Source organism: Mus caroli, chromosome 6 (genome assembly GCF_900094665.2).
Source record: "Mus caroli chromosome 6, CAROLI_EIJ_v1.1, whole genome shotgun sequence".
Taxonomy (NCBI): Eukaryota; Metazoa; Chordata; class Mammalia; order Rodentia; family Muridae; genus Mus; species Mus caroli.
Genome location: NC_034575.1, coordinates 46,967,788 through 46,987,217, shown reverse-complemented (window position 1 = coordinate 46,987,217; position 19,430 = coordinate 46,967,788). Strand labels below are relative to the sequence as shown.

Sequence of the window (19,430 nt, the reverse complement as noted above, 5' to 3'; positions counted from 1 at the left end):
CATTTTGGCATGCACACCTCACACTTGAGGGTTTCCATACTCCGGCTCAATCCTACTTCTGCAGATCTGTCTCCTGCTCTTCTCGTTGTTTCTCAGTACTGCAGGTATCTGGGGCACCGGCTGTCAAGAGTCAGGAACACCAATCAGGAACCTGTGGCTATTTCGATAGTCTTGGCTGACTGTGGTAGAAAGAAGAGACACTGAATCACACTGACCTGGGGTTTTGCTTTGCTTTGAATACTGGGGTGGAACTCAGGGCCTGTGTCAGCTAAGCAGGCACATTATCACTGGGCAATACCTCACTCCACCAGAGTACCCATCCTATTAAAGCATCTAGGACAAAGTAATGAATATCTTTGTTCTGTTCTGTTTCGTTTTGTTTTTGTTTGGTTTAGTTTACTTGGTTGGTTGGTTGGTTGGTTGGTTGCTTGGTTGGTTTGTTTTGTTTGAGACAGAGTTTTTCTGTGTAGCCCTAGATGTCCTAGAACTCCGTAGACTAGGCTGGCCTTAATCTCATAGAGATCTTCCTGTCTCTGCCTCCCAAGTGCTGGGATTAAAAGTGTGTGCTGAATCTCTATGTTCTTCCTCATTGGCGAGGCAGGAATTCTAGTAGCATCACCTAAGCCTGTTGTGAGGATCCAATCCAATAGCATTCATGTCTGGGTCTGGAAAGGGCTCAGTCTACTGTCTTACTTTTTGACGGGACCTCCTAAGTAAAGAGTGGAACAAGATAGCCCACGATTGGCCTGGCAGTGGTGGCATATACCTTTAACCCCAGCACTTGGGAGGCAGAGGCAAGCAAATCTCTGGGAGTAGCTCCATGATAGCCCCTGGATATGAGAAGGCAAGAACTTCCTTTACAATGAAGAGAGAGTTTGTCCCTCAAACACTCTCCTGCACAAATGTACCCGTCTGTTCTCATGGTGTTTAATGGAGCTGCAGCCTCAGCATCCTTTATACTAGTAAAGATGTTAAAAATCACAAATCCACAACATATGAGTTCTTCATGGAGAAAGGTAGGTAAAGGCAGCTAATGATTGCCAGAATTGGGTGGTGGCCAACGGGGAGGATAAAGCAGCCAATGTGTCTTGTTTCTCAAAAGCTCTGCTGAGAATGTATTGTCTACCTTCTTCCAGGCAGGGAAGGTTGTCTGTAAGATTGCCAGCTTTTTTTAAATAAAAAGAAGGGGCTACTAACCAAATCTGAGACTTTCTTTTGGAAGTTAGGCACAGCTGGTCTTCATGGGGCCTGCACACGGCAGCTAGGATACCACTGATTCAGGCAGATTTAAGCTGGACATTAGCCTGAAATTTTGGGTTAGCTTTTATTGGGCAAGTTGTTTGAATGAGTGAAAGTGATCTAGAGAAATGGGTAGCCATTTTCATCCAGTTCCCAACAAACTTCTTGAAAGCAATGAGACATTTCCAGATTAAAGCTGACTTCAGAGCTGAGGATGGCTCAGTGGTTAAAGAGCTTTCTAGGTAAACAAGAGTTTATTTCCAAAACCTCCATAAATGTGACTCTCTATCCCCAATTCTAGCCTTGAAAAGAATGGATGTGGGAATCCCCGGAGCAAATTGGCAAGGAGGACTAACCCTGTTGGTGAGCTCTGGGTTAAATGAAGACACTGCCTCAAAAGAAAGGAGGCAGAGGAGCTGTTGAACAAGATTCCCCATGTCAACCTTGGGCCTCTACACACACCTGCTGACTCACACCTGTGAACAGGTATACACGGATGTACACCACATATGCACACATACGCAAAGAGGAAGAAAAGGAAGAGGAGGAAGAGGACAAGGGGGAGGACAGGGATGAAGCAACAGCAGCAGATGACTTCACCGGGCCCATTCAGGAAATACACTATGTAAAAACACTTAACAGTGTTTATTCTAAATGTTCCCTAACTGTTAGCTCCCCCAGCAATGGTTATTATTATTATTGTTGTTGCAGTATTTCCACCCAGTCCCTGGCCCATCCTGAAAGTTAATTATGTGCATAGCTTTCCCTCAGCTAGACCAACACCGTGTGCTGAATTAACTGAGGTAGAGGAGGAAAGACCAATGACTTGAACAGGGATTCTTTGTACTCAACTAAGAGACATAATCACTCAAAAATGGTGGGGACTAGAACTCACTTGGCTCTATCAGACCCTAGTGCAAACATATGATTTTTTTTGCATAATAGTCAGGGATAATACAAGTGTAAGAGGGAGCAGGGGAGGAAAGGGACATTTCAAGGTGACAACCATGTGTCAGGCACAGTACTCGAGCCTTTAATAGTTATCACATAAAGTAAGACATAATAATGAGTGAGAACAGAATTTGACTTCCCTTTCACCAGAAGAACCTGATGCATTTTGTAAATGGGAATGACTTACATGAAGAATCTCAAGCATCTTTCCTTCCAGTCTAATTTTTGTGTAAACACAAAATGACAAGAGTTTAAGGATGGAACACCCCCGGGCACAAGCTTAAGAGGTCTGAATATAATCAAAATCCCCTTATTTATTTTCTTGCCTAAGTGGCATCTCCCAGGAGAACAGCAGTTGCAATTCTTCTGCTCTGTGCAGCAGTGGCTGCAATTTAATGTGCTCGGCCATCAAGACAGCTCTGTGCACCTCTGCCAAGTGTAGCTATCTCATCCAATAATAGGCACAGCCTAGAGACAGCGGAGTTTGAAACCCAGATCTTAGAAAATCTGGGCAATTAGCCCTCTCTTGCAGAAATGAGCAAGGAGGAGCCAGGCTGCAGCAAAAACAAAATCTTGTTGTGACAGCTGCTGTTCTAAATAATATTCCCTCTACGCTTTAAGCTGTACTCAGTCTACCTACTAGAGCAAGGGACTGGAGATGAGGAATGGAAGAAGAACGGTGAAGAGTAGGGAAGTCATGAAGAATTAGCATATTTTCAGCTTAGAGCTGATTCAAGGTTATGGAGGTTAGTTAGCTGATAGGTACATGGAAGCCTAAGGAAAGGTCTGAAATATACCATTCGAAAATAGACTTGAAGTACATGACATGAATGGTGGCCTGGAAGAGTCAAACACAAACAAAAGCCTGTGGAACTAACGACACCAGTACAAGAATCTATTGTGCTTAGTACATGAATGTATTGGTTCATTTTACATCACTGGACCTACAATATCTGACTGAGACACTGTAGAAGAAATTACTTATCTTGGCTGATGCTTTCAAACTTTTTTAGTCTATCATGGTGAGGAAGCTGTGTTGGAGTGATAAAGGTAAGAACATGGTGTGGGATCCTCTCATCATGGTTGACCCAAAAGCACAGAACATAAGAGGAACCAAGGAACCAGATATAACCTCAGCGATCCACCTTAGTGACCTACCTCCACCAGTAAGGCCCCACCTCCCAAAGGTCCTCCAGCCTCCCCAAAGAGCTCCACTGTCAGAGAACCAGAATTGCAAACGGGAGCCTGTGAGGGACATTTCCAGTGAAAGCAAAACCAATAGGTTTGTTTTGCTTTGTATTCTACCTGATGTTGTTGGCCTGAATAGTCTATTTTCAGTTTAGCAAGTGCCCGTGTGAAAAACTGCTGTTCCAGAACAAACATTTCTTGGAGCTTAGAGTTGGTGCATCTGGAATGACTCTTCTTCCAAAAGACTTGGCTCTAACCCGTTTGCTGGACACAGGAGGCAAATTCAACCATGAGTACATTTCCATGACTTGGTCCGTGAAAACTTCATGAACCCTCTTAGAAAAATCACCTCGTCTTCCAGAATGTGTGCTGTAGAAAACAGAGCTCCCACGGACTCCTCGGGCTGTGTGAAACAGGAGCTTACCAGATCTGAAGGTCACAGCTTGTGGGACATGGCATCAGAGGCTCAAGGTCCAAGGGTGGTGTCCTGGGTCTGCCCAAGGGCTCTGGGACAGTTCCCTGGAAGATTCTGTTAGCTGCCTGCTTGTGTATCCACACCCACTTCTAGATGTTTATTCCAGAAATAACATTCTACCCAGAATAGCAAAAGGTGAAACTGAAAATTCTCCCCTCTCAGACTCTCCTTTGTAGCCAGGGCTGGTGCTTCATGGCTCTAACTGGTGTGACTCATCCCTTGATTGCTGCCGACCATGCCTTCAACTGCACACATGGCTCTAACCCTCATTTATACATGGACCATTACATTACCGAGGAAACAGTGCTTTTACCATGGATCAACTGAGATGAGCCAGACCAAGCCATCCTTGCCCGGTATATCCTTGTCCACTTATCTGAATTAGAGTCACTTGAAAACAAAGCTCCATTGGAAGAGTGACATCAGGCCCAGAGAGCTGGAGTAAGACACTGCCAGAAGAATGAATTGGCTTTAAATGGGGGAGATAGAGATATTGATTTAGAAAAAAATTAAGTTTTATGAGATTTCAAATAATCTTCACTATTGGCTACTTAAAAAAGGGAACTCGAGTTCAAAGACATTAGATAATTTTTATAATTTTCTTTATTTTTCAGGTTTTTTTTTTACAATGAAAATCTATTGCTTTGTAACCAGAAAAGATTTTTAAAAAATACAACAGAAGGATTTAGAGGGTAAAATGCCTTAAAATATAATTGTGTTAGAAACTACTAGGAAGTACATAAAATAATGTTAGTATGAAAATAAATATCAGCTTGAACATTTTCATCAACTAGGCATTGGAATGTCAGTTTTCACTTTGCTTCTAACAAGCATGCTTTCCCAGTATCTGAAAGGTTTAACATCCAAGGATTTAGTAATGTCCCCTCTGAAATTCTTACTGATGTCACAACGTTTCTCCTCAGGGATAGGCAAGAAAATCCCATTGTCTTCAATTCTGGACTCTCCTTGCAGAAATGACCTAAATCTTGTTGTTGGAAACAAAATGTCCAAATAACTCCCAGCTAATGCTATGATGACATTTGGTCAGGGAAGATATCCCAAGAGAAATGTAAACTATTTGAAAACATCCTGTTACTAAAATTTGAACACACACACACACACAAAAGACAGACTGGAAGCTGCAGTGTAATTCTGAACACACACATTTTCAGCACATACCATTTTTTATGTTCTTTTCCATAGATACTGTCCCTACCATATGAGGAAAAAATCACCTGACATTTATTACTTGCCAAAGAACAGGTTGGAAACAGTTGGCCTCATTCCTGGCTTGGGGACAAGCTGGCTGAGTCACAGTGCCCTAGAATGTTACTTAGCTTCATTCACCCAATCCCAGGCTCATCCCTGGGGCTCAATTGCAACCATCTGCTAATGGTTGTTATTCTTTGCCGTCCCCTCACCCCAACCAACTAAAGTACGACTGGTCATGCAAGGCTACAAAATGGCCATGAGCAAAATGAGCCGACATTAAACCATGCTTAACGGTTATAAATCCTAGCTTTGGGCTTAGATGGCCAGAGTCTCAGAAGGTCCAGGGTAAGCATGGAGGGAATGTTGGATGAGTTTATACTCGCCTGCAACCTGGTCCTATTGATATCTGGACCCATGATCCCCAGGTAAAGAAGGGGTGTTTACTTCTGTGTGTTCCCAGCCTACAGTCCAGTTCATTTTGGAAGAAATTGTGCGATGGCTTTTCAGTGGCTTCCTTCTTGCCAGATTTACTCTTTCCATGTAATTGTAAAGCCAAGGAAGTGTAATGGGAAACCTGTGGCACATTGGACATTGTGACATATTGGTTACCTCTTGGAAAAGTGAGTGACTACTTTGAAGTTTGCAGGGTCTGATGGAGATGTGGGAGAGAGGACAGAGATGAGGAAATGTTAACCAGAAAGTGACAAGAGAGGAGGATTTTAGTGTTGGCAAGTGTTCTGTTGATGATGGACTTCTGTCCCAAACCTCAAGGGATAATTCTTCCTTCCTTTTATTAGAAAGTAAAAAGATGAAAAATGTAGACAAGAAAAATATTAGTGCCATGTCTTAAAAATTATTGTGCTACAAGATATTAGTCTATATAGGTGGGGTTTTTTTCTTCTTTTCCTAACTTTCTCCCATCAAAACCCAGGAGGTAAGGAACTGTGGGAGAAATTGTCTGAGACCCAGGAACATCCCCACATGGAGGTCAAGCAGGTACCTCCAAGAATGGACAACTGTGCTAGGCTATTGTAATCCTCTGCTCCACAGCACGGAGTAGCCATAGGACAACTGTAAATGACAGGGGAGTAGTGTGGAGTGGGGTGGGGTGGGGTGGAATGGAGGGGAGACGGGTGAGGTAGGAGGAGTGCAGTGGAGGAGGGAGGAACAGAATGGGGAGAGATGAGAAGGGCTCTGCTTTTTCTGCCCTTTCCATGGGTTGCTATCTAGAGTTGAGTCTTATTAAGAATCATACATATGGCTTAGGACAGCATGGAGCGTTACAGAGCAGACAGTTGGCCTTAGGAGCCTTCATCTGTTAAATGAGGGAGAGACCAAGGAAGACCTCTGAGCCCTTCAGGCCTTCACAAGTTTGCTGTACCTTCTCACCTCATGGACATTTTTGCTCTAAAAAACTTTCAACTTAGATCTCCTGTGAAGAATGTTTAATCTAAAGCAGTGATTTGTGCAGCAAAGGGGAGCTTTAAATAAAATGTTTATTAAATAAAACACGAAATATCTCTACTACAGACCTCTATCAAGAATATGACTACTGACAGTGATGATGTTACTGGAGGGATGTTTCTTAAATGGGAAAAACTGTTCATAAATAATATAGTTCAAAATAACATCATAGGGCATGCACGTAAACACACACACACACACACACACACACACACACACACACACACACACACACACAGCCTGACTGGGTAGCCCAGGGTGCTCTGGAATGTAAATGTCTCTGAGTGCTGGTTTTGCAGCTGGCTTTGCAGCTGTGCGCTACAATGCCAGGTTGCTCTAGTTCCTTCCTGTGCTACAGAGCCGAAAGGCTAAAAGTTATCACCTTTGACCTCTTGAGGTTGTGGTTCAGGATGCAATCTCATGCAGTGAGATTAGGAAGGATAGGAAGGCCAAGACTATATCTTCCGGCAGTGGTACTGCCTGGCCAGCATTCATTGGTATCTGTAACTACCTGTAAGGAACTGATGGTGGGGTGGTGACTGGGGGGTACAGCTAGAATGGGAGCAACCTAGTTTCTGGTGACAGAACTTTGTATCACAGCTTGTAATGTGATCTTAAAGTCAATCATCCAACCTAGAGTCTCACTGACGCAGTCCTTCAACCTTTCCAATGACTTAGTAGACATTGCTTCCTGTGTTTTATCTCTTTCTGTTAAGTGTGCTTAAAGAGGTTCCTCTCTGTGAAGGCTAATAATGATTACCACCTTGGTGGGGTCTAGGATCACCTAGGAAACAAGTCTCTGAGTATGTCTGTGAGGGAGCTTCTAGACTAGGGAACTAAGATGGGAAGACCGGTGATAACTGTGGCCTGGGGTTCCAGTTGAAATAAAAAGAGTATTAACACCCATCTCTCTTGCTCCTTGGCTGCAAATGTAGTGGATCTGCAGTGTGGCCAGTCACTTTGCTCTTCTGCAACTGCCTTCTCTGCCATGATGAACTGTGGCCATTTTTTTATGACCTGAAGTAGACCCTTCTCTCTCTGTTGCCTTTGTCAGGTGTGTTGTGCCATAGAAGAGACGAGTAACTACTGTGTTCACTTACCTCCTACTCTCCACAGAATCCTGGGAAGTACACCTCCTGTACAAAGTGACTCTTCTCTGAAGATTCTATAGAGCTAACTAGCATCAGCATCAACTCATGGATATTCCTTCTGTTTGAATAGACCAGTGAGAAGAGTTGGGAAGGACCTGTTTTAGAAGACTAGAGAATGAGGGGAGGGCTAGAGAGGACTCTGGGCGCTTTATTTTTCTGTTTGAGGTCTTATGCTAACACGTCCTTGAACAGGGTTCTAAAGATGCAAGAGCTTTGTGTCCCTCTGAACTGCTCTTAAGACACGGGCCTTTTTTTATGTAGGAAATGCTATGTTTTAATGTTAATGTGTATGAGTGTTTTGTTCACATGTATGTCCATGCACCATGGTGCCCACAGAGTCCAGAGAATGTGTCAGACCCCCTGGAACTGGAGTTACAGACAGCTTCAGGAGACAGCTCATCTGGGTGCTGGGAATTGAACCTGAGTCTTCTACCAAGAGCAGCCAGCACCCTTAACTACCGAGCCATGCTTCTAGTTCTAGGAAATGCTATTTTTGAGAGAGAGAGACAGAGACAGAGAGAAAGAGAGAGAGATCTGTGATTTGCAATCAAAAGGAAGAGTGGTAAGATGAGGGTCATCCTATGCATCCCTTCTGAAGATAGCATATTTCCTGTGGCTTCATTCAGGGCCAGGAATCCACACCCTTCCTGTTTCAAGTTGGCCCAGCCCATGTTCTTAGGGGTCAGGCAGCTGTCACCATCCTTTCCAGGCTAGCAGCCCCTCCTTTCCTCCTTGAGAAATGTCTGTCCATCTGTGCTGGCTAGTTTTATGTCAACTTGACATAAGCTAGAGTCACTGGGAAGGAGGGAATCTCAACTGAGAAAATGCTTCCAGAAAACTAGGCTGTAGGCAAACTAATGATTGATGTGGGAAAGCTCAGTCCATCATAGGAGGTGCTATCCCCAACACACACACCCAGCAGATGGTCCTGGGTTCTATAAGAAAGCAGGCTGAGCAAGCCACAAGGAGCAAGCCAAAAACCAAAAACCAACCAACCAAACAAACAAAAAAACCTAGCACCCCTCCATGGGCTCTGCATCAGCTCCTGCCTTGAGGTTCCCGCCCTGTGTGAGTTCCTGTCCTGACTGCCATCAGTGATAGACTGGGGATATGAGAAGATAAGCCAAAGCGTAAAGCCTTTCCTCCCCAGCTTGCTTTTGGTCATCACAGAAATGCTTTTCTGTCTTGCTTTTCATCACAGAAATACTAACCCTAACCATCCACAGTGAAATTTGATGACACCTTGAGATTTGATATCACCTTGTGCAGGGGCAGTGGCAGTGGCAGCAAGGACACTCACTGCCAATCAAGAACCTTCCCAGGCTCTGCACCATCACAGTGAGGCTTCACAAGGCACAGCTTCGAGGGCTTGAAACACAAAGCCATTCTCGCTCATCAGCGCAGTTCATCTGACATGCACACAAAACAAGGGGTCTGAGACGGAATACATTTTGCATATGTATGTTTCCTTACAAATATCAAAACCACCAACATTGTTCCAATTGCAGCTTCTATTCAAGGAAGAGTCACTTCAGTCCCCAAAGATGTTACTTTAAAGAGATGCCAGTGATTAAAGTTCACACACTTTTCGTCAAAATCATGCTAATAATTTTTTAGTATGTCTAAGGATCACTCTAGGTGTTCCTGGCCACCACTGTTGTTGGATAAAAATGTAGCAACCATTTATGACATGGACAATTCCAGGAAGTCATGAAGCTGGGCAACCCTAGGGAATCCGGTTTCCAAGAAAACCCAAAGAAGCATAAAAGTAGCTCCGGGCACTATTGCGTAGGAGTCCCGAGGACTTTTTGCATGTCACATACTCTGAAAATGATCATTCTCACCTACTAGAGGACTCCCACGAACATACCCCATACTTGCTAGGGCTTTTATTTGGTACCAGTCTAGAAGAAAGATTATATCCCTCCAAAACCACATCTCCTGGAAATTTGCATTCAGACTTGGAATTGAGGTAGCATAGTCACACCAAATAATTGGGAAAATGGGTATCCAGAGAATTGGAAGAATGTGGAAGAAATAGCATTATTATTTTAATTGAGCATAATTACCTTATTAATCAACGTTTGCATAATACTTGCTGAAGCACTTAGCTGATACAAGGCTATATTTGCAATTTAATTCACCCAGAATATTTCTATTCAGCACTTATATAGCACCTATTGGTTTATGATGCTAATATAGTAGATTCATGTTTCTGTTAAGGCCTAAATGAAAGGAATTGAAAGCCAAGTCCATTATATAACCTCCTTTATACAGAACCTTTGTCATGAAGAATTCCAAATTGCCTTTCAAAGTACAGTGAAACCCTTTTACAATGAATTCCTGAAGGGACAGCAGCAGCAGCAGTGTCAGCTACAGCCATCACTGCATGAGCAAACACTGTATTCACTGTTGTGGGATTGATGGGGAAGACACAGACTTTAGAGTCTGATAGCTCTTGAGTCAGGTGGCATTGTTTGACAAAATGTCTATAGCTCAGAGCAAAGACAAAATTAAACCTTGCTAATCTTGTGATGGAAAGAAACCATTGAGGGGTTGAGGACATGGCCTTCAAGTAAGAGTGCAGGCTGCACAAGCATGAGTAGCCAAGTTCAAATCCTGGGAAAGGACTGAGCATGATTCTATGCTTGCCTGTGACCCTGGAGGTCTGTGGGAGCAAAGACGGAAGGATTGCTAGATCTTGCTGGCCTCCAGTCTAGCTCTGATCTCAAAAGAGACCTGTTACAAGGGAATAAGGCAGAGGGATAGAGTAAGACTTGAACTCCTCCTCTGGGACATACACCACACTCATACACCATATGCACATACACAAATACATACACACATATGAAAAGTGTGCCAAGAAAGCTTTCAATGGAAAGAAAGAACCGCATTCACACAGCAAGTGAGAGAAGGTGCACCTTATGCAGAAAACATCTCACACGTAGAAAAACTCAGCATTCCTCCCTGGGAGCAGTTTGTAACATTCAGAAAGGTGCATGAAACTCCCCAGCGACAGCTCACTGAATACATAAATTCAAGCCATCTGCATAACTCACGTACAATTGGGAAAATAAAGTGTTACCCAGATCCTCCCAGTCCCCATAGGTCTCTCCTCATCATTCCTCAGTATACTAAAGACAGCCCTCGCTTGCCTTAGATGAGTTTCGCCAGTCTTTGAGCTTTAGATAAACAAAATTATACAGAAGGCATTGCTTTATGATGGGATCTTCTGCTCAACCTTGTGCCCATGAATTTATCCACATAATTGTATGCAGCAATAGTTTACTGACTGATTGCAATAGGCTATTTTATACTCCAATGTTTTGAACTAATTCTGTAAATAAAATCAAAGCTATCTTTTAAAACATGGGCATGAAAGTCCTTGACAAAAATGATATATGTGTGTGCGTATGTGTGTGTTTGTGTGTGTGTGTGTGTCTGTATATATATATATATATATATATATATATATATATATACACCAAGTAGGATTTATTCATGAGAATGCTAGGCTGTTTTAACATCGAAGAATCAGTCAGTATAGTGTGATACATTTGACAAAATTCTACACTCCCTCAGTACAAATTTTACTCAATAAATTAAGAATAAGTGATAAAATTCTGAACCTAATTAGAAAAACCCACAGATAATATTGTGCTTAATAGTAAAAGATTACATATTGCACCCCTAAAATCAGGAAAACAATAAGTCCATCTAATCTGTTACTTCTGTGCAATATTATAGGTAGTACTGTCTACAAAGAAACTACAAAGAAACTTGACCAGAGAATGCAAAAAGTACGTGGATCAGAGATGAAGAAGCAAATTTATCTCTATTTGTAGATAACAGGATCTTGTATATTAAATTTCTCCTAAGAAAACTATTAGAAGTAAGAGATGAATTCAGCAAGTTTAGAGGATATAAGATCAATACAAAAATACCAATTGTGTATTCTCTACAGCATTAATGAACAGACAAAAATAAGATAACAGCTCCCAATTATGAAAATAAAAATAATAAAGTAGAGGTGCAAAACTCATACTCTGAAAATGACAAAACATTGCTGAGGACACTCCCAGAGCCCTTTATAAAGGAGGAGCATCATGTGTTCATGGATTAGAAGATGTGATATCGTCAAGAAGACTATATTCCCCGGATATTGACTCTAGGGGATTAGATTCTAAAAATCCTTTTTACAATCTGAACTAACTTCTTTGCAGCAATTGATAAGTTGGTCCTAAAATTTGAATCCTAAAATGCAAGGGATTCAGAACAGCTTTGACAATTTTAAAAATGAAAAAAAAAATTGGGAAGCTCTTACAGTCTGTTTAGATCTTACCATGAAGCTGAATTACTCAAAGCAGTGGGGTATCCTCATAAGGATAAACTAAGAACGCCTGTGGCTAAAATTCGGAAACTAGGAACACTCTCTTGCATATCTGGCCAACTGATTTTTGAAAAATGGTACCAAAAAAAACTCATGCGGTATCTTGTTCAACAAATAGTGCTGGACAACTGGATATCCACAAAATTAGGTTGTTCAACTCTTAGCATTTACAAAGTCAACTCAAAAAGGATCAAAGATCTAAATGTCAAGGCAAAAACTATAAAACTCACAGAAGAAAACACAGAGGTAAGTCTCTTTGGAAGCTTGGCTCATGTATGGTTTCTTTACAAGTGGCATCAAAGCACAAATGACAAGAGAAAAGTAAACAAAGAGGACATCATCAGGATTAAAGCCCTTTGTGCTTAGAGGACCACAGGAAAGCTGAAATGGCAGCCTACAGAATGGGACAGAAATTTGGCAAATCATTATCGGATAGGGGATTTCCATCTAGAGTATGTGAAGAACTACAACTAACAGACAACCCAATGGCAAAGTGAGTGATGGGACTGAATATACATTTCTCCTAGGAGGATGTACAAAATGAGTGTTGGTCACATGAAAAGATGCCCAACATCCTTAGTCATCATCAGCTATTAAAAATGACTGCCAGGGAACCCTTAGATTAGTTTGATCTGAATCCAGTTCAAAGCTTTTCCTCCCTGTTTTTTGATTCTCTCAGAGTCCCATGATTTCCTAAACTACAAGCAAAAGTCTGGCTTAAAGACATTCATCTGTAAAGGACATCAGATAGCTGTGTAGCAGATCCCAGGGTTCTTTCCATCGTTCGCTCTGGTTTAATATCCTGTAAAGGATGCGTTGTTCGTTGAAGCCCTTGAAGCTCTTGTACTAAAGGAGAGCCTCCTCATGGGGTGGAACCCGATATGCTCTGACCAGATAGGCTCAGAGATGGCTTGGGACCTCAGCTGGTCTGATCAGGGTAAGTTCCAGAGCTTGGCTTGGCATGCTGTCATATACTGGGTGAGAAGGAAGATATAAGTTATGTTCGGTGCAACTACAAGATGTTAACTAAGTCTGTCCTGCTGGGGTCAACACCATAACCAACATGTCAGAAGACATAAGGAACAGGGTCCCAAATCCTAAGGCCTTTCCCAAGAGCTGTCAGTCACATGGACTATTAAGTAATCTGGTTTCCAGTATCCTAGCAAAATACGTGAAACTGAGTACGTACAAAGTCTTGAACGTCTAGGAATGTGGAGCTGGCTTCTGATAGGGCCATCATAGTTGGTGGCATGGGTGGTTGCCCACATGGAAGACATTACATGGCAAGACAAGGAGCCAGAAATTTAGAGGCGAGTCTCCCTCCTTGACACCCATTTGAGAACAACTGACTGACTGTGCACACTCAGTATGAGTTCCCACCCAGGACAGTGTTCAAGGTGATCTAATTACCTTAGTTAACCTCTTAAGGGACCCACCACTTGCCAGTGCTACCACACTGAAGATCAAGTTCCCAACACATGTACTCTCAGAGACAAACTCAAACCTAAGCCCTAGCAGTCCTCAGCTAAGAGCAGCCTGGGCACCAGCATTACTGAAAACTTGCCAGAAAAGCAAACTCTTAGATTCCAACCTAGGTGTATGGAGCTACAGTGTGCATTTGAGCAGGGCCCTGGATAATTAAGACACACCACTGCGGCTTAGTCCCATAGTTTTGGGTTTTCCAATTATCCCAGACTCCCTCCTCTGGTGACTCTCCATCCAGTCCCCTTCTTTTTCACCGTGACTAACTTCCCTGCCCACCCCTTTCTTCTTACCACTGTCCATTTAGACAACCATCTGGAGAAACCTCATTTTCTCTGCTGACCTTTTCGTCTATCTCTTAAACAACCCACAGATATGTAAGTTGGACCGACTCCAAATGGTTTTTAGAGCAGCAAAGGGGAGTTTTATACTGACTGGCCAAAGACAACTTTACTATTTGTTTATGGTAAGGGTCGGAAGGTTAGCTTTCAGCAAGCCAGCCGATCTCTCTGCAAGTGCTTTCCTACACGGGCCACCAGAGGTGCAGATACTCTGAAATATGTGGGAGCTGGGGGTTCATTGACTAACTTCATTACTGTGTCTGAGCTCTAGAGGAAATGTTTTAGGAGCAGGGTAGGAAAAGATTCCACTTTTCTCATTTATGTAGAGAGCATGGGAATCCCATCTGTATGCTTGCTCGCTGATCAGGGTAGCACCTGGCACATGGTGTGTGTGGACATGGACCTGGGTCCTAGTTAGCATAAAGCAATGGTGTCCATTTCCAAAGCGAATGCTCACAGTCAGAGCCCACTGTGTGTCAGAGCTGAGGAGAATGTCATGGGGTTTATATTTATTCTGCCTAGCATTAAGGATTTCCTGGAGAGACTGCCTCAGAGATCTGCTCACTCCTCTGACCGTACATCAAGGTAACAATGTGGCCTAGAACACTCTCCAATAGCTTGCTCACTTGGACCCTTCTGCCATCATCAAAACAATGACAGGACAGTCCTAGCCGTCTTTCCAACAATCCATGATTCATCTCTGGTTCTCTATGCAAACTCTCTCAATAGTCCCTAGACCAGAGTCAGAGCCTAGGGGAGTGGGGGGGAAGGCCTGCTCTCCCTTACCAACTTGGGATCTGGGACCACTTCTGAGTTCAGAGGCAGGCAGATCTTTGAGTTCTAGGCAGCCTGGTCAATAGAGCAAGTTCCAGGGCAGCCAGGAATACACAGGGAAACCCTGTCTCAAAACAAAAATAAAAACAAAAACAAAACCACAGAAATCAAACCAAACCAAACCAAAATGAAAAAAGATGGCTCCCATAGGCTCACAGGTTTGAATGCTTAGTCATCAGGGAGTGGCACTCTTTGAGAGTGACTTGAAGGTGTGCCATTGTTAGGTGTGCCATTGTTGGAGGAAGTGTGTTCCCGGTGGTGGACTTTGCATGCTAGCCCCTGTTCGCCCAGTTTTCTCTCCTTCTCTTAACCCAAGGGTCAGGACGTAGCTCTCAGTTACTGTTCCAGAAGCTGCCATGCTCCATGCCTTGATCATAATAGACAAAAACCTGTGAAACCCGTAAGCAAGCCCCCAATGACATGTTTTCTTTTACAAGACTTGCCCCGGTCATGGTGTCTCTTTGCATCCTGTAACAGTGACTAAGATAATTGTCAGTGAAACAGATTCGTCCATGGTAACATGTTTATCCTATTACACTAACTCTGATATTTAGAATAAAAAAAAAATCTAGATCAGAAATATGAGTCTTTGCTTCAAAGGATTTTGTTGACTTAATAAAAGTAGTTTGTGCCATTTGCCAAAAGGTTTATCGGGAGCTGTGGGAACAGATAGCCACCTTCCCAGTTCTTAAGACGCTGCCTCAATTAAATTGTGTTTATTTCCGTCCTGTGTTTGTGCTATAAAGCCAGCTAGCAGGCGGGCAGTGTGTTTGCTCTGGGGGGCTAGTCCTCACGGTTATAGCAGAGGAAGAGCAGCCGGTGGCATTGCAGAAGCAGGCTTCATTTCCCTTTGTAATTACATCTGTAAAATAACCTCCCGCGCCAGCTTACTATTGAGCCGCAGTCAATTCCTTTTGGTAGCCACAGTGGTTATAATACTGGGATACCGTGGCCCCTCATGGTTTCGGTGGCTTACCTGAACAGTGCTCTTTGGAGCACGTGACTTGTAATTTATCAAAGAAAGCAAAACCTAAGTAGAATGGGTAACTACCATATATAGCACCTGCTCTACCCACAGCAAGAATTCCCTCTTAGATTGATATGAATAGATAGAAGATTTTATCATTTGCTGAACAACAACTGAGGATTGAATTTAATCAAAATTAGCACATGACACGGTTAGATTGAACAGCCTCTGGCCCTCACGCAATCTATAAGATATTGTCAATTACCTTCCCGCAATCTCTCTCTCATTAAAACAAAAGGCCATCGCCACAGAAGCCCATGATTGTAAGCTAAGGGGCAGCAGCTGTTTTCGCTTAAAATTTTCGATCACAGTGACATTTTTTTAAAAAAAAAATCAAATTCATAGTTAGCAGTGTAAGAAGAGCTATTTAAGATAGAACACTCTTCCATACCTCTCGATTGCAATCTAGCGCCCTGTTGCAAAGTGTTTACTGTGCATCTCCTCGAGGCCCAGCTCTGTCTTGCCCTGACTGTATGTGAATCATCAGGCAAGTTCTTTAGCTGCACTGTTGCTTGATGTCTTCATCTATGCAATGGTAATAGATCCTGCAACACAAGAGGATTGGGAGAATCAGGTAAGATGTAGATGAACATAAGACAGGGCCTAGCCCGTAGTGAGCCTACTAGCCTACCAGCGTGTGTGTACTGCTTCTGTTGTATGTCTTTCACTCATTGCAGTGATCTATCTGGTTATATGGTACTCAGAAGGGCAAGAGTAATTATGGTGCCTCCTCTTATGTGAGGGAATCTTTAGGCTGCACACTGGCCCTCTGAAGAGTGTGGCTGGAGCAATGGTGGGAGCAGGGCAGACATTGAGTCCTGACTGTAGAAGGAAGGAGAGAGATGGTAGGGTTGAGGCAGGCCTCCTTCACCAATGGAGGCCTGAGCCTTGACAAATGGCAGATAGACATCTCTAGGCCTGGTTTGAAGGGATAAAAAGGATAGACTACAGTGAGGCAGGAGGTCGGAAGGACCTTGAGTTGAGCAGGACTGCTCTGATGAGCTACAGTCCTTAGCCTGTGAGCACACGCTGACCCAGGTGTCAGTGTGCCAGGCTCCTGGGTGTCTCCATTATGGAGTGATTGAGAAAAGCTCTACTACATTGAGTGGAGGATGACTGGGGAGTCCTGAGTAGTGACCACTAAACCATTGCTTGGTAAATGCTCAGGAAGGTAAGAGACAATGAGAGACCAAGCGCCTAGTTATAGTTATGGTCCCTCTACATGAAATGCTTACTTCTGGTGTGGTTCCTTTCCTTGCTTCTAACCAGCATATAAGGAAGGAAGGATTTGATGGAAAGGCCCGGGGTATCTCAACAGGAGAAAAAAGAAGACAGAGAGGCAGGAGAATATATCATATCATATCATATCATATCATATCATATCATATCATATCAGGAGAACAGGGAGCTATATCTAAGCTCTTACTCCAACAAGGATCAAGTCAAGTCCTCTATTGCAGGTATCAAATTCCTAGCAGGGAGGATGAGGACCTGGGTTGGACCAAGAGCCCATTTCTACATGATCAGCATCAACTAGACCCAAAGTGCTCCCAGGGCTGGCAGCTCATCTCTGTGAACTAAGAGCAGGGATCATGTAAGTCCAGCGAGCACATCAAGGAGGTGTACCTGTCTCTAATAATAAATGGCATCCTTGCAGCAGGAGTGTAGAAGACCAGCTCCTGAGCATACTTTAAAAAAGCAAAGTGGTGTCTAACCATTGGTTGGGAGGCCAAGGAAGCCTTCTACTGTGACGAGGCACAAGAATACTGAGCAGGATTGTCGCCATGGTGACTGGTAGCATGGCACTTTGACCCTGGCGCTGCTCTGGGTGTTTTGCCTTCAGGATTGAATGTGTTTATTCCATGCAACAGCCTCACAGACTGAAACCGTTATGATCCTCATTTTTTTTTTTTTCAGATGAAGAAAGTGTGGTTAGGTGATTTGTTCAAGGCCACAGTGAGCCTAGCCAGGCTGTGTCTCTAAGTGTTCCAAATGTCACACTTAATGAGTGTGGGATGCTGGTAGAGGGATATGATAGCTAACTGTCATACTTCGTAAGGTAGAGAGTGGATCTAAAGAATTAATGGTGGGTCTAGGAGATGACAATAAAAGTGCATCCTGCCTAAGCATGTGGACCTGAGCTCAAATTCCTGGTCTGTGTATAAAGCCAGATATTGTCATGCATATGAATATAACACCAGTGTTACGGATTCAGAGAAAGAACTCCTGAGGTTTGCTGACTGACAGTCTAGCTCCACGTTTTCCTGCCTCAAGGATATAAGGCAGAGAGTGATTGAACAGGACACAATGTCCTCCTCTGATCTCTGGAGATACACACATGATCACAAATACCTACATGCACTAAACTACACATATACATACATACATACATACAGAGAGAGAGAGAGAGAGGAATTCACATTGGTGGGTGGACTGAAGTGACTATTAAGACTTGATGAAGGTATTGGTATGGTTCAATGGTCGAGCACTTGACTAGTGTGCACAAGGCCCTGGATTTGATACCATGACAACATTTAAACAAGAGAATTTGAACCTTTTTTGTTTAACATAACACCAAGAAATGACCTTTAACATAGCCAAGGGGCAACGATGGTATGATACACGGGTAAATTCTGTTTGTTGCTTGATCTTTTAGTCTTCATGAAAGTAGAAGCTGTTTGTAGGCAGGAACCACCATGGCTAGAGCCTGATAAATGTTCTCTTGGTGGATCTGAACTAAGAGTTTATCCCCACCCACCTGCAGTTGCTGCTGTGGAGTCTTTAGCCCCGTAGAAGAAAGTTTATCGTTCCATGTTCTCTGTCCTTCTGCTTCTGCTGTCTAAGTGTTTCTGCAATGATTTGCCGTCACTGAGGCTGAGATGCAATTATGCAGAGTCTGACAGATCGTTTTAAAGTTGTTAGTTGCTGAGGAAGCACATTTGTGATGCAAAAGGAAAAAAAAAACATCCCCATGTTTTGTTAAAGTTTTACATCCTTCACGAATAAGTTTCTATTGGAAAACTTAAAGTTTAAATGATTTGCCCTGTAGATTTATGAAATATCTCAACTAGATGTAACAATTCAAATGTGTTCCATCGTCTTTGGGAGGGAGAACGAAGAGGGCCCCAAATCTGCAGTTGCTTAAGGTGTATAAACACCTTGCCTTCTGTCAGCATCCTGACCAAATCCATCATTGCATCTCCCCTCACCTCCACAGAGCTGGAAGTAGTCCAGCCTGTCACAGGCAGGAGGTAGGCATCTTTGGCCTCAAATGCCTATGGCAAGTGTAAAACCAGAGCTGTTTCTAAATAGGAAGAGAATCAGGCTATGGGGCTGTTGGCAGAGATATCTTCCCAGTTGCCAGTCTATAATCACACGTTGGAGGATGGCTTCCTTCTGCTGAGTGCTTCAGACCTGCAGTCTACATCACTCAGAAAGCTCACGAGAAATGCAGGTTCTCAGCTCCTCCCAGGAACTTCTGAAGCAGCATCTGCACTTGAACAAAACCCCTGGGGACCTTAAAATATGAGAAGCACCAACATCTAGAATTCAGGAGCCCTGAGGGCCGTCTATGGCAGTTATGGCTTTGCTTCCTGTGTCCGGCACCCTGAGTGGGAATGAACACTGAACCCCGATCTCCCAAGGTATCTGTCGTGTGCCCGTTTTGCATCCCACT

The 19,430-nt window shown here is 43.2% G+C and overlaps 1 long non-coding RNA gene across 1 annotated transcript; it reads right to left on the bottom strand.

Annotated features, from left to right (window-relative positions):
- Positions 1–9,932: 9,932 nt before the first annotated feature.
- Positions 9,933–17,498, bottom strand: LOC110295863. Its single transcript, XR_002378120.1, has 3 exons — positions 17,470–17,498; positions 16,146–16,299; positions 9,933–10,419 (listed from the first exon to the last, which is right to left on the bottom strand). It is a non-coding gene; the product is annotated as an uncharacterized LOC110295863 (long non-coding RNA).
- Between the last annotated feature and the right edge of the window lie 1,932 nt (positions 17,499–19,430).